The sequence below is a fragment of the Sturnus vulgaris genome, unplaced genomic scaffold, assembly GCF_052056855.1.
Source record: "Sturnus vulgaris isolate bStuVul1 unplaced genomic scaffold, bStuVul1.hap1 Scaffold_151, whole genome shotgun sequence".
Lineage (NCBI taxonomy): Eukaryota > Metazoa > Chordata > Aves > Passeriformes > Sturnidae > Sturnus > Sturnus vulgaris.
Genome location: NW_028276070.1, coordinates 2,425,139 through 2,438,877, shown reverse-complemented (window position 1 = coordinate 2,438,877; position 13,739 = coordinate 2,425,139).

The following is a 13,739-nucleotide window of genomic DNA, read 5'->3' as shown; positions in this document are numbered from 1 at the left end:
ACGGAGCTCAGAGAACAAAGGTGAACGCCCTAGGCGGGCTTGGGCAGAAGCAGCGTTCTCTAGCTCTTGGCTGCCGGCACACTGCTGGCTATGGGGCGCCCCTGCAGGGGCTTCTGCCCGCCGGGAAGTGAAATCGGCCCCAGGCGTGGGCGAGGGCGAGGGCGGTGAACGAAGCGGCACAAGAGCCGTGCTTGTGTGCACCACGATACAGGCTACTAGGAGAGGTAGGTGGTTGACTCTCGCTTTCCTTCGCAAGTGCCATTAGCAGTCGGAAGGAGCTGAACTCCAGCGGTCAGTTTCAGCTCTGCCCAACAGCGTGTTCTCAGTTCTGCGAGCAAGCACGCCCTCTTGCCTTGGCTCCGAGTGCAAAGTCACTAGCAAGCACTCACTCAGTGCAATGCACCCAGAAAGACGCTCTCGCTCGTCTTTCGAGGAGCAATTCCTAACAGCAGAAGCAGCAGAAACACAAAGTGGATGACGAGGCAGGACAATGTAGAATACGTCTCTGTCCTCGTACATTTTCGTGTGAGATATGTCCCTCCGGGTCTTCGGTCCTTGCGAAGCTCTATGTACTGCGAGCGCTGCTACTTCCAGCTGAGAAGGACCGTGGGGCTAGCAGCGAATTCGGAGAGCGCTAAGCACGTAGTCAAGAAGCGAGACGTGTCCTTGCAATGCGGTACTAAGAGCAGTTCCTCGCGACGGGGGCGAGCTCCGGCTACAAGTCATTCTCGTCCTGGCAACGGATCTCTGTGAAGGGCGTAGGCGAAAAGCTTTCGTTTTCCATTCGAAGTGCGTGCGAGGTAGACTGTTGCACGGAGCTCTGAGAACAAAGGTGCACGCCCTAGGCGGGCTTGGGCAGAAGCAGCGTTCTCGAGCTCTTGGCTGCCGGCACACTGCTGGCTATGGGGCGCCCCTGCAGCGTCTTCTGGCCGCCGGCAAGTGAAAGCGGAGCCAGGTGTAGGCGTGGGCGAGGGCGGTGAACGAAGCGGCACAAGAGCCGTGCTTGTGTGCACCACGTTACAGGCTACTAGGAGAGGAAGGTGGTTGACTCTCGCTTGCCTTCCCAAGTGCCCTTAGCAGTAGGAAGGAGCAAGCTGAAGCACTGCTGCTTGTGCTGCTCCTTGGTTGCCTTACAGCCCGCTGTGAAAGCATTAGCGGTCACTTCTAGGCGCCGAGTTGCACACAGCACCACGGTAAGTGCCGCGGAGAAGGGAAATCCAGAGTGCAGCGAGGAGCTGGACGTGGCTTACGTGCAGTTCCTAAGGAGAAGGTGAACCTAGGCACTGCCTCTTCAATCTGGCCGCCTCTGCTCTGGTAGCAACTTTTGCGAGTCGGCAGAGGGAGCCGCGAGTATGTAGAACGGCGGGCAGCGAGACGCCGTGTGCTATTCGCCCTTTCAGGGCGGCTGCCAGGGGGCTACTTTAAGAACGGCTTCTTCTTCCTCGCGTCCTTCTCGCTTCGCTCTAGCTGCATGGAGTACAGCACCGCGAAGGAGTGAGGACGGGGTCTGCCCCAGCTTTTGCCCTGGCGTGCAAAGGCTGTGTGCTGCTTTTCCAAGCAGCAAGAGCACTGAGAAGTGAAAGCGATTGTGAAGGAGCTCTTTGGCTGCTCGTGTGCTCTTCGCTGCACTGCGCCGCTCGCAAGCGGCTTCGTTCTTCGCCTTCTGCCGTCCGGAGAGAGCTGAACTCCAGCGGTCAGTTTCAGCTCTGCCCAAAAGCGTGTTCTCAGTTCTGCGAGCAAGCACGCCCTCTTGCCTTGGCTCCGAGTGCAAAGACCCTAGCGAGCACTCACTCAGTGCAATGCACCCAGAAAGACGCTCTCGCTCGTCTTTCAAGGAGCAATTCCTAACAGCAGAAGCAGCAGAAACACAAAGTGGATGACGAGAAGGGAAAATGTAGAACACGTCTCTGTCCTGCCACATTTTCGTGTGCGATACTTCCCTCCGGGTCTTCGGTCCTTGCGAAGCTCTATGTACTGCGAGCGCTGCTACTTGCAGCTGAGAAGGACCGTGGGGCTAGCAGCGAATTCGGAGAGAGCTAAGCACGTAGTCAAGAAGCGAGACGTGTCCCTGCAATGCGGTGCTAAGAGCAGCTTCCTCGCGGCGGGGTCGAGCTCCGGCTACAAGTCATTCTCGTCCTGGCAACGGATCTCTGTGAAGGGCGTAGGCGAAAAGCTTTCGTTTTCCATTCGAAGTGCGTGAGAGGCAGACTGTTGCACGGAGCTCTGAGACCAAAGGTGAACGCCCTAGGCGGGCTTGGGCAGAAGCAGCGTTCTCGAGCTCTTGGCTGCCGGCACACTGCTGGCTATGTGGCGCCCCTGCGGCGGCTTCTGGCCGCCGGGAAGTGAAAGCGGCGCCAGGCGAGGGCGAGGGAGAGAGCGGTGAACGAAGCGGCACAAGAGCCGTGCTTGTGTGCACCACGATACAGGCTACTAGGAGAGGAAGGTGGTTGACTCTCGCTTTCCTTCGCAAGTGCCCTTAGCAGTAGGAAGGAGCTGAACTCCAGCGGTCAGTTTCAGCTCTGCCCAACAGCGTGTTCTCAGTTCAGCTGGCAAGCACGACCTGTTGCCTTGGCTCCGAGTGCATAGTCACTAGCGAGCACTCACTCGTGTGCTCTTCGCTGCACAGCGCCGCTCCCAAGCGGCTTCGTTCTTCGCCTTCTGCCGTCCGGAGAGAGCTAAACTCCAGCGGTCAGTTTCAGCTCTGCCCAACAGCGTGTTCTCAGTTCTGCGAGCAAGCACGCCCTCTTGCCTTGGCTCCGAGTGCAAAGACCCTAGCGAGCACTCACTCAGTGCAGTGCACCCAGAAGGACGCTCTCGCTCGTCTTTCAAGGAGCGATTCCTAACAGCAAAGGAAGCAGATGTACAAACTGGATGACGAGAAAGGACAATGTAGAACACGTCTCTGTCCTCGTACATTTTCGTGTGCGATATGTCCCTCCGGGTCTTCGGTCCTTGCGAAGCTCTATGTACTGCGAGCGCTGCTACTTGCAGCTGAGAAGGACCGTGGGGCTAGCAGCGAATTCGGAGAGCGCTAAGCACGTAGTCAAGAAGCGAGACGTGTCCCTGCAATGCGGTGCTAAGAGCAGCTTCCTCGCGACGGGGTCGAGCTCCGGCTACAAGTCATTCTCGTTCTGGCAACGGATCTCTGTGAAGGGCGTAGGCGAAAAGCTTTCGTTTTCCGTTCGAAGTGTGAGAGAGGCAGACTGTTGCACGGAGCTCAGAGAACAAAGGTGAACGCCCTAGGCGGGCTTGGGCAGAAGCAGCGTTCTCTAGCTCTTGGCTGCCGGCACACTGCTGGCTATGGGGCGCCCCTGCAGGGGCTTCTGGCCGCCGGGAAGTGAAAGCGGCGCCAGGCGTGGGCGAGGGCGAGGGCGGTGAACGAAGCGGCACAAGAGCCGTGTTTGTGTGCACCACGATACAGGCTACTAGGAGAGGTAGGTGGTTGACTCTCGCTTTCCTTCGCAAGTGCCATTAGCAGTCGGAAGGAGCTGAACTCCAGCGGTCAGTTTCAGCTCTGCCCAACAGCGTGTTCTCAGTTCTGCGAGCAAGCACGCCCTCTTGCCTTGGCTCCGAGTGCATAGTCACTAGCAAGCACTCACTCAGTGCAATGCACCCAGAAAGACGCTCTCGCTCGTCTTTCGAGGAGCAATTCCTAACAGCAGAAGCAGCAGAAACACAAAGTGGATGACGAGGCAGGACAATGTAGAATACGTCTCTGTCCTCGTACATTTTCGTGTGAGATATGTCCCTCCGGGTCTTCGGTCCTTGCGAAGCTCTATGTACTGCGAGCGCTGCTACTTCCAGCTGAGAAGGACCGTGGGGCTAGCAGCGAATTCGGAGAGCGCTAAGCACGTAGTCAAGAAGCGAGACGTGTCCTTGCAATGCGGTACTAAGAGCAGTTCCTCGCGACGGGGGCGAGCTCCGGCTACAAGTCATTCTCGTCCTGGCAACGGATCTCTGTGAAGGGCGTAGGCGAAAAGCTTTCGTTTTCCATTCGAAGTGCGTGCGAGGTAGACTGTTGCACGGAGCTCTGAGAACAAAGGTGCACGCCCTAGGCGGGCTTGGGCAGAAGCAGCGTTCTCGAGCTCTTGGCTGCCGGCACACTGCTGGCTATGGGGCGCCCCTGCAGCGTCTTCTGGCCGCCGGCAAGTGAAAGCGGAGCCAGGTGTAGGCGTGGGCGAGGGCGGTGAACGAAGCGGCACAAGAGCCGTGCTTGTGTGCACCACGTTACAGGCTACTAGGAGAGGAAGGTGGTTGACTCTCGCTTGCCTTCCCAAGTGCCCTTAGCAGTAGGAAGGAGCAAGCTGAAGCACTGCTGCTTGTGCTGCTCCTTGGTTGCCTTACAGCCCGCTGTGAAAGCATTAGCGGTCACTTCTAGGCGCCGAGTTGCACACAGCACCACGGTAAGTGCCGCGGAGAAGGGAAATCCAGAGTGCAGCGAGGAGCTGGACGTGGCTTACGTGCAGTTCCTAAGGAGAAGGTGAACCTAGGCACTGCCTCTTCAATCTGGCCGCCTCTGCTCTGGTAGCAACTTTTGCGAGTCGGCAGAGGGAGCCGCGAGTATGTAGAACGGCGGGCAGCGAGACGCCGTGTGCTATTCGCCCTTTCAGGGCTGCTGCCAGGGGGCTACTTTAAGAACGGCTTCTTCTTCCTCGCGTCCTTCTCGCTTCGCTCTAGCTGCATGGAGTACAGCACCGCGAAGGAGTGAGGACGGGGTCTGCCCCAGCTTTTGCCCTGGCGTGCAAAGGCTGTGTGCTGCTTTTCCAAGCAGCAAGAGCGCTGAGAAGTGAAAGCGATTGTGAAGGAGCTCTTTGGCTGCTCGTGTGCTCTTCGCTGCACTGCGCCGCTCGCAAGCGGCTTCGTTCTTCGCCTTCTGCCGTCCGGAGAGAGCTGAACTCCAGCGGTCAGTTTCAGCTCTGCCCAAAAGCGTGTTCTCAGTTCTGCGGGCAAGCACGCCCTCTTGCCTTGGCTCCGAGTGCAAAGACCCTAGCGAGCACTCACTCAGTGCAATGCACCCAGAAAGACGCTCTCGCTCGTCTTTCAAGGAGCAATTCCTAACAGCAGAAGCAGCAGAAACACAAAGTGGATGACGAGAAGGGAAAATGTAGAACACGTCTCTGTCCTGCCACATTTTCGTGTGCGATACTTCCCTCCGGGTCTTCGGTCCTTGCGAAGCTCTATGTACTGCGAGCGCTGCTACTTGCAGCTGAGAAGGACCGTGGGGCTAGCAGCGAATTCGGAGAGAGCTAAGCACGTAGTCAAGAAGCGAGACGTGTCCCTGCAATGCGGTGCTAAGAGCAGCTTCCTCGCGGCGGGGTCGAGCTCCGGCTACAAGTCATTCTCGTCCTGGCAACGGATCTCTGTGAAGGGCGTAGGCGAAAAGCTTTCGTTTTCCATTCGAAGTGCGTGAGAGGCAGACTGTTGCACGGAGCTCTGAGACCAAAGGTGAACGCCCTAGGCGGGCTTGGGCAGAAGCAGCGTTCTCGAGCTCTTGGCTGCCGGCACACTGCTGGCTATGGGGCGCCCCTGCGGCGGCTTCTGGCCGCCGGGAAGTGAAAGCGGCGCCAGGCGAGGGCGAGGGAGAGAGCGGTGAACGAAGCGGCACAAGAGCCGTGCTTGTGTGCACCACGATACAGGCTACTAGGAGAGGAAGGTGGTTGACTCTCGCTTTCCTTCGCAAGTGCCCTTAGCAGTAGGAAGGAGCTGAACTCCAGCGGTCAGTTTCAGCTCTGCCCAACAGCGTGTTCTCAGTTCAGCTGGCAAGCACGCCCTGTTGCCTTGGCTCCGAGTGCATAGTCACTAGCGAGCACTCACTCGTGTGCTCTTCGCTGCACAGCGCCGCTCGCAAGCGGCTTCGTTCTTCGCCTTCTGCCGTCCGGAGAGAGCTAAACTCCAGCGGTCAGTTTCAGCTCTGCCCAACAGCGTGTTCTCAGTTCTGCGAGCAAGCACGCCCTCTTGCCTTGGCTCCGAGTGCAAAGACCCTAGCGAGCACTCACTCAGTGCAGTGCACCCAGAAGGACGCTCTCGCTCGTCTTTCAAGGAGCGATTCCTAACAGCAAAGGAAGCAGATGTACAAACTGGATGACGAGAAAGGACAATGTAGAACACGTCTCTGTCCTCGTACATTTTCGTGTGCGATATGTCCCTCCGGGTCTTCGGTCCTTGCGAAGCTCTATGTACTGCGAGCGCTGCTACTTGCAGCTGAGAAGGACCGTGGGGCTAGCAGCGAATTCGGAGAGCGCTAAGCACGTAGTCAAGAAGCGAGACGTGTCCCTGCAATGCGGTGCTAAGAGCAGCTTCCTCGCGACGGGGTCGAGCTCCGGCTACAAGTCATTCTCGTTCTGGCAACGGATCTCTGTGAAGGGCGTAGGCGAAAAGCTTTCGTTTTCCGTTCGAAGTGTGAGAGAGGCAGACTGTTGCACGGAGCTCAGAGAACAAAGGTGAACGCCCTAGGCGGGCTTGGGCAGAAGCAGCGTTCTCTAGCTCTTGGCTGCCGGCACACTGCTGGCTATGGGGCGCCCCTGCAGGGGCTTCTGCCCGCCGGGAAGTGAAATCGGCCCCAGGCGTGGGCGAGGGCGAGGGCGGTGAACGAAGCGGCACAAGAGCCGTGTTTGTGTGCACCACGATACAGGCTACTAGGAGAGGAAGGTGGTTGACTCTCGCTTTCCTTCGTAAGTGCCATTAGCAGTCGGAAGGAGCTGAACTCCAGCGGTCAGTTTCAGCTCTGCCCAACAGCGTGTTCTCAGTTCTGCGAGCAAGCACGCCCTCTTGCCTTGGCTCCGAGTGCAAAGTCACTAGCAAGCACTCACTCAGTGCAATGCACCCAGAAAGACGCTCTCGCTCGTCTTTCGAGGAGCAATTCCTAACAGCAGAAGCAGCAGAAACACAAAGTGGATGACGAGGCAGGACAATGTAGAATACGTCTCTGTCCTCGTACATTTTCGTGTGAGATATGTCCCTCCGGGTCTTCGGTCCTTGCGAAGCTCTATGTACTGCGAGCGCTGCTACTTGCAGCTGAGAAGGACCGTGGGGCTAGCAGCGAATTCGGAGAGCGCTAAGCACGTAGTCAAGAAGCGAGACGTGTCCTTGCAATGCGGTGCTAAGAGCAGCTTCCTCGCGACGGGGTCGAGCTCCGGCTACAAGTCATTCTCGTTCTGGCAACGGATCTCTGTGAAGGGCGTAGGCGAAAAGCTTTCGTTTTCCATTCGAAGTGCGTGCGAGGTAGACTGTTGCACGGAGCTCAGAGAACAAAGGTGCACGCCCTAGGCGGGCTTGGGCAGAAGCAGCGTTCTCGAGCTCTTGGCTGCCGGCACACTGCTGGCTATGGGGCGCCCCTGCAGCGTCTTCTGGCCGCCGGCAAGTGAAAGCGGAGCCAGGTGTAGGCGTGGGCGAGGGCGGTGAACGAAGCGGCACAAGAGCCGTGCTTGTGTGCACCACGTTACAGGCTACTAGGAGAGGAAGGTGGTTGACTCTCGCTTGCCTTCCCAAGTGCCCTTAGCAGTAGGAAGGAGCAAGCTGAAGCACTGCTGCTTGTGCTGCTCCTTGGTTGCCTTACAGCCCGCTGTGAAAGCATTAGCGGTCACTTCTAGGCGCCGAGTTGCACACAGCACCACGGTAAGTGCCGCGGAGAAGGGAAATCCAGAGTGCAGCGAGGAGCTGGACGTGGCTTACGTGCAGTTCCTAAGGAGAAGGTGAACCTAGGCACTGCCTCTTCAATCTGGCCGCCTCTGCTCTGGTAGCAACTTTTGCGAGTCGGCAGAGGGAGCCGCGAGTATGTAGAACGGCGGGCAGCGAGACGCCGTGTGCTATTCGCCCTTTCAGGGCTGCTGCCAGGGGGCTACTTTAAGAACGGCTTCTTCTTCCTCGCGTCCTTCTCGCTTCGCTCTAGCTGCATGGAGTACAGCACCGCGAAGGAGTGAGGACGGGGTCTGCCCCAGCTTTTGCCCTGGCGTGCAAAGGCTGTGTGCTGCTTTTCCAAGCAGCAAGAGCGCTGAGAAGTGAAAGCGATTGTGAAGGAGCTCTTTGGCTGCTCGTGTGCTCTTCGCTGCACTGCGCCGCTCGCAAGCGGCTTCGTTCTTCGCCTTCTGCCGTCCGGAGAGAGCTGAACTCCAGCGGTCAGTTTCAGCTCTGCCCAAAAGCGTGTTCTCAGTTCTGCGAGCAAGCACGCCCTCTTGCCTTGGCTCCGAGTGCAAAGACCCTAGCGAGCACTCACTCAGTGCAATGCACCCAGAAAGACGCTCTCGCTCGTCTTTCAAGGAGCAATTCCTAACAGCAGAAGCAGCAGAAACACAAAGTGGATGACGAGAAGGGAAAATGTAGAACACGTCTCTGTCCTGCCACATTTTCGTGTGCGATACTTCCCTCCGGGTCTTCGGTCCTTGCGAAGCTCTATGTACTGCGAGCGCTGCTACTTGCAGCTGAGAAGGACCGTGGGGCTAGCAGCGAATTCGGAGAGAGCTAAGCACGTAGTCAAGAAGCGAGACGTGTCCCTGCAATGCGGTGCTAAGAGCAGCTTCCTCGCGGCGGAGGCGAGCTCCGGCTACAAGTCATTCTCGTCCTGGCAACGGATCTCTGTGAAGGGCGTAGGCGAAAAGCTTTCGTTTTCCATTTGAAGTGCGTGAGAGGCAGACTGTTGCACGGAGCTCTGAGACCAAAGGTGAACGCCCTAGGCGGGCTTGGGCAGAAGCAGCGTTCTCGAGCTCTTGGCTGCCGGCACACTGCTGGCTATGTGGCGCCCCTGCGGCGGCTTCTGGCCGCCGGGAAGTGAAAGCGGCGCCAGGCGAGGGCGAGGGAGAGAGCGGTGAACGAAGCGGCACAAGAGCCGTGCTTGTGTGCACCACGATACAGGCTACTAGGAGAGGAAGGTGGTTGACTCTCGCTTTCCTTCGCAAGTGCCCTTAGCAGTAGGAAGGAGCTGAACTCCAGCGGTCAGTTTCAGCTCTGCCCAACAGCGTGTTCTCAGTTCAGCTGGCAAGCACGCCCTGTTGCCTTGGCTCCGAGTGCATAGTCACTAGCGAGCACTCACTCGTGTGCTCTTCGCTGCACAGCGCCGCTCCCAAGCGGCTTCGTTCTTCGCCTTCTGCCGTCCGGAGAGAGCTAAACTCCAGCGGTCAGTTTCAGCTCTGCCCAACAGCGTGTTCTCAGTTCTGCGAGCAAGCACGCCCTCTTGCTTTGGCTCCGAGTGCAAAGACCCTAGCGAGCACTCACTCAGTGCAGTGCACCCAGAAGGACGCTCTCGCTCGTCTTTCAAGGAGCGATTCCTAACAGCAAAGGAAGCAGATGTACAAACTGGATGACGAGAAAGGACAATGTAGAACACGTCTCTGTCCTCGTACATTTTCGTGTGCGATATGTCCCTCCGGGTCTTCGGTCCTTGCGAAGCTCTATGTACTGCGAGCGCTGCTACTTGCAGCTGAGAAGGACCGTGGGGCTAGCAGCGAATTCGGAGAGCGCTAAGCACGTAGTCAAGAAGCGAGACGTGTCCCTGCAATGCGGTGCTAAGAGCAGCTTCCTCGCGACGGGGTCGAGCTCCGGCTACAAGTCATTCTCGTTCTGGCAACGGATCTCTGTGAAGGGCGTAGGCGAAAAGCTTTCGTTTTCCGTTCGAAGTGTGAGAGAGGCAGACTGTTGCACGGAGCTCAGAGAACAAAGGTGAACGCCCTAGGCGGGCTTGGGCAGAAGCAGCGTTCTCTAGCTCTTGGCTGCCGGCACACTGCTGGCTATGGGGCGCCCCTGCAGGGGCTTCTGCCCGCCGGGAAGTGAAATCGGCCCCAGGCGTGGGCGAGGGCGAGGGCGGTGAACGAAGCGGCACAAGAGCCGTGTTTGTGTGCACCACGATACAGGCTACTAGGAGAGGAAGGTGGTTGACTCTCGCTTTCCTTCGCAAGTGCCATTAGCAGTCGGAAGGAGCTGAACTCCAGCGGTCAGTTTCAGCTCTGCCCAACAGCGTGTTCTCAGTTCTGCGAGCAAGCACGCCCTCTTGCCTTGGCTCCGAGTGCAAAGTCACTAGCAAGCACTCACTCAGTGCAATGCACCCAGAAAGACGCTCTCGCTCGTCTTTCGAGGAGCAATTCCTAACAGCAGAAGCAGCAGAAACACAAAGTGGATGACGAGGCAGGACAATGTAGAATACGTCTCTGTCCTCGTACATTTTCGTGTGAGATATGTCCCTCCGGGTCTTCGGTCCTTGCGAAGCTCTATGTACTGCGAGCGCTGCTACTTCCAGCTGAGAAGGACCGTGGGGCTAGCAGCGAATTCGGAGAGCGCTAAGCACGTAGTCAAGAAGCGAGACGTGTCCCTGCAATGCGGTGCTAAGAGCAGCTTCCTCGCGACGGGGTCGAGCTCCGGCTACAAGTCATTCTCGTTCTGGCAACGGATCTCTGTGAAGGGCGTAGGCGAAAAGCTTTCGTTTTCCGTTCGAAGTGTGAGAGAGGCAGACTGTTGCACGGAGCTCAGAGAACAAAGGTGAACGCCCTAGGCGGGCTTGGGCAGAAGCAGCGTTCTCTAGCTCTTGGCTGCCGGCACACTGCTGGCTATGGGGCGCCCCTGCAGGGGCTTCTGCCCGCCGGGAAGTGAAATCGGCCCCAGGCGTGGGCGAGGGCGAGGGCGGTGAACGAAGCGGCACAAGAGCCGTGTTTGTGTGCACCACGATACAGGCTACTAGGAGAGGTAGGTGGTTGACTCTCGCTTTCCTTCGCAAGTGCCATTAGCAGTCGGAAGGAGCTGAACTCCAGCGGTCAGTTTCAGCTCTGCCCAACAGCGTGTTCTCAGTTCTGCGAGCAAGCACGCCCTCTTGCCTTGCCTCCGAGTGCAAAGTCACTAGCAAGCACTCACTCAGTGCAATGCACCCAGAAAGACGCTCTCGCTCGTCTTTCGAGGAGCAATTCCTAACAGCAGAAGCAGCAGAAACACAAAGTGGATGACGAGGCAGGACAATGTAGAATACGTCTCTGTCCTCGTACATTTTCGTGTGAGATATGTCCCTCCGGGTCTTCGGTCCTTGCGAAGCTCTATGTACTGCGAGCGCTGCTACTTCCAGCTGAGAAGGACCGTGGGGCTAGCAGCGAATTCGGAGAGCGCTAAGCACGTAGTCAAGAAGCGAGACGTGTCCTTGCAATGCGGTACTAAGAGCAGTTCCTCGCGACGGGGGCGAGCTCCGGCTACAAGTCATTCTCGTCCTGGCAACGGATCTCTGTGAAGGGCGTAGGCGAAAAGCTTTCGTTTTCCATTCGAAGTGCGTGCGAGGTAGACTGTTGCACGGAGCTCTGAGAACAAAGGTGCACGCCCTAGGCGGGCTTGGGCAGAAGCAGCGTTCTCGAGCTCTTGGCTGCCGGCACACTGCTGGCTATGGGGCGCCCCTGCAGCGTCTTCTGGCCGCCGGCAAGTGAAAGCGGAGCCAGGTGTAGGCGTGGGCGAGGGCGGTGAACGAAGCGGCACAAGAGCCGTGCTTGTGTGCACCACGTTACAGGCTACTAGGAGAGGAAGGTGGTTGACTCTCGCTTGCCTTCGCAAGTGCCCTTAGCAGTAGGAAGGAGCAAGCTGAAGCACTGCTGCTTGTGCTGCTCCTTGGTTGCCTTACAGCCCGCTGTGAAAGCATTAGCGGTCACTTCTAGGCGCCGAGTTGCACACAGCACCACGGTAAGTGCCGCGGAGAAGGGAAATCCAGAGTGCAGCGAGGAGCTGGACGTTGCTTACGTGCAGTTCCTAAGGAGAAGGTGAACCTAGGCACTGCCTCTTCAATCTGGCCGCCTCTGCTCTGGTAGCAACTTTTGCGAGTCGGCAGAGGGAGCCGCGAGTATGTAGAACGGCGGGCAGCGAGACGCCGTGTGTTATGCGCCCTTTCAGGGCTGCTGCCAGGGGGCTACTTTAAGAACGCTTTCTTCTTCCTCGCGTCCTTCTCGCTTCGCTCTAGCTGCATGGAGTACAGCACCGCGAAGGAGTGAGGACGGGGTCTGCCCCAGCTTTTGCCCTGGCGTGCAAAGGCTGTGTGCTGCTTTTCCAAGCAGCAAGAGCACTAAGAAGTGAAAGCGATTGTGAAGGAACTCTTTGGCTGCTCGTGTGCTCTTCGCTGCACTGCGCCGCTCGCAAGCGGCTTCGTTCTTCGCCTTCTGCCGTCCGGAGAGAGCTGAACTCCAGCGGTCAGTTTCAGCTCTGCCCAAAAGCGTGTTCTCAGTTCTGCTGGCAAGCACGCCCTCTTGCCTTGGCTCCGAGTGCAAAGTCACTAGCGAGCACTCACTCAGTGCAATGCACCCAGAAAGACGCTCTCGCTCGTCTTTCAAGGAGCGATTCCTAACAGCAGAAGCAGCAGAAACACAAAGTGGATGACGAGAAGGGAAAATGTAGAACACGTCTCTGTCCTGCCACATTTTCGTGTGCGATACTTCCCTCCGGGTCTTCGGTCCTTGCGAAGCTCTATGTACTGCGAGCGCTGCTACTTCCAGCTGAGAAGGACCGTGGGGCTAGCAGCGAATTCGGAGAGAGCTAAGCACGTAGTCAAGAAGCGAGACGTGTCCCTGCAATGCGGTGCTAAGAGCAGCTTCCTCGCGGCGGAGGCGAGCTCCGGCTACAAGTCATTCTCGTCCTGGCAACGGATCTCTGTGAAGGGCGTAGGCGAAAAGCTTTCGTTTTCCATTTGAAGTGCGTGAGAGGCAGACTGTTGCACGGAGCTCTGAGACCAAAGGTGAACGCCCTAGGCGGGCTTGGGCAGAAGCAGCGTTCTCGAGCTCTTGGCTGCCGGCACACTGCTGGCTATGTGGCGCCCCTGCGGCGGCTTCTGGCCGCCGGGAAGTGAAAGCGGCGCCAGGCGAGGGCGAGGGAGAGAGCGGTGAACGAAGCGGCACAAGAGCCGTGCTTGTGTGCACCACGATACAGGCTACTAGGAGAGGAAGGTGGTTGACTCTCGCTTTCCTTCGCAAGTGCCCTTAGCAGTAGGAAGGAGCTGAACTCCAGCGGTCAGTTTCAGCTCTGCCCAACAGCGTGTTCTCAGTTCAGCTGGCAAGCACGACCTGTTGCCTTGGCTCCGAGTGCATAGTCACTAGCGAGCACTCACTCGTGTGCTCTTCGCTGCACAGCGCCGCTCCCAAGCGGCTTCGTTCTTCGCCTTCTGCCGTCCGGAGAGAGCTAAACTCCAGCGGTCAGTTTCAGCTCTGCCCAACAGCGTGTTCTCAGTTCTGCGAGCAAGCACGCCCTCTTGCCTTGGCTCCGAGTGCAAAGACCCTAGCGAGCACTCACTCAGTGCAGTGCACCCAGAAGGACGCTCTCGCTCGTCTTTCAAGGAGCGATTCCTAACAGCAAAGGAAGCAGATGTACAAACTGGATGACGAGAAAGGACAATGTAGAACACGTCTCTGTCCTCGTACATTTTCGTGTGCGATATGTCCCTCCGGGTCTTCGGTCCTTGCGAAGCTCTATGTACTGCGAGCGCTGCTACTTCCAGCTGAGAAGGACCGTGGGGCTAGCAGCGAATTCGGAGAGCGCTAAGCACGTAGTCAAGAAGCGAGACGTGTCCCTGCAATGCGGTGCTAAGAGCAGCTTCCTCGCGACGGGGTCGAGCTCCGGCTACGAGTCATTCTCGTTCTGGCAACGGATCTCTGTGAAGGGCGTAGGCGAAAAGCTTTCGTTTTCCGTTCGAAGTGTGAGAGAGGCAGACTGTTGCACGGAGCTCAGAGAACAAAGGTGAACGCCCTAGGCGGGCTTGGGCAGAAGCAGCGTTCTCTAGCTCTTGGCTGCCGGCACACTGC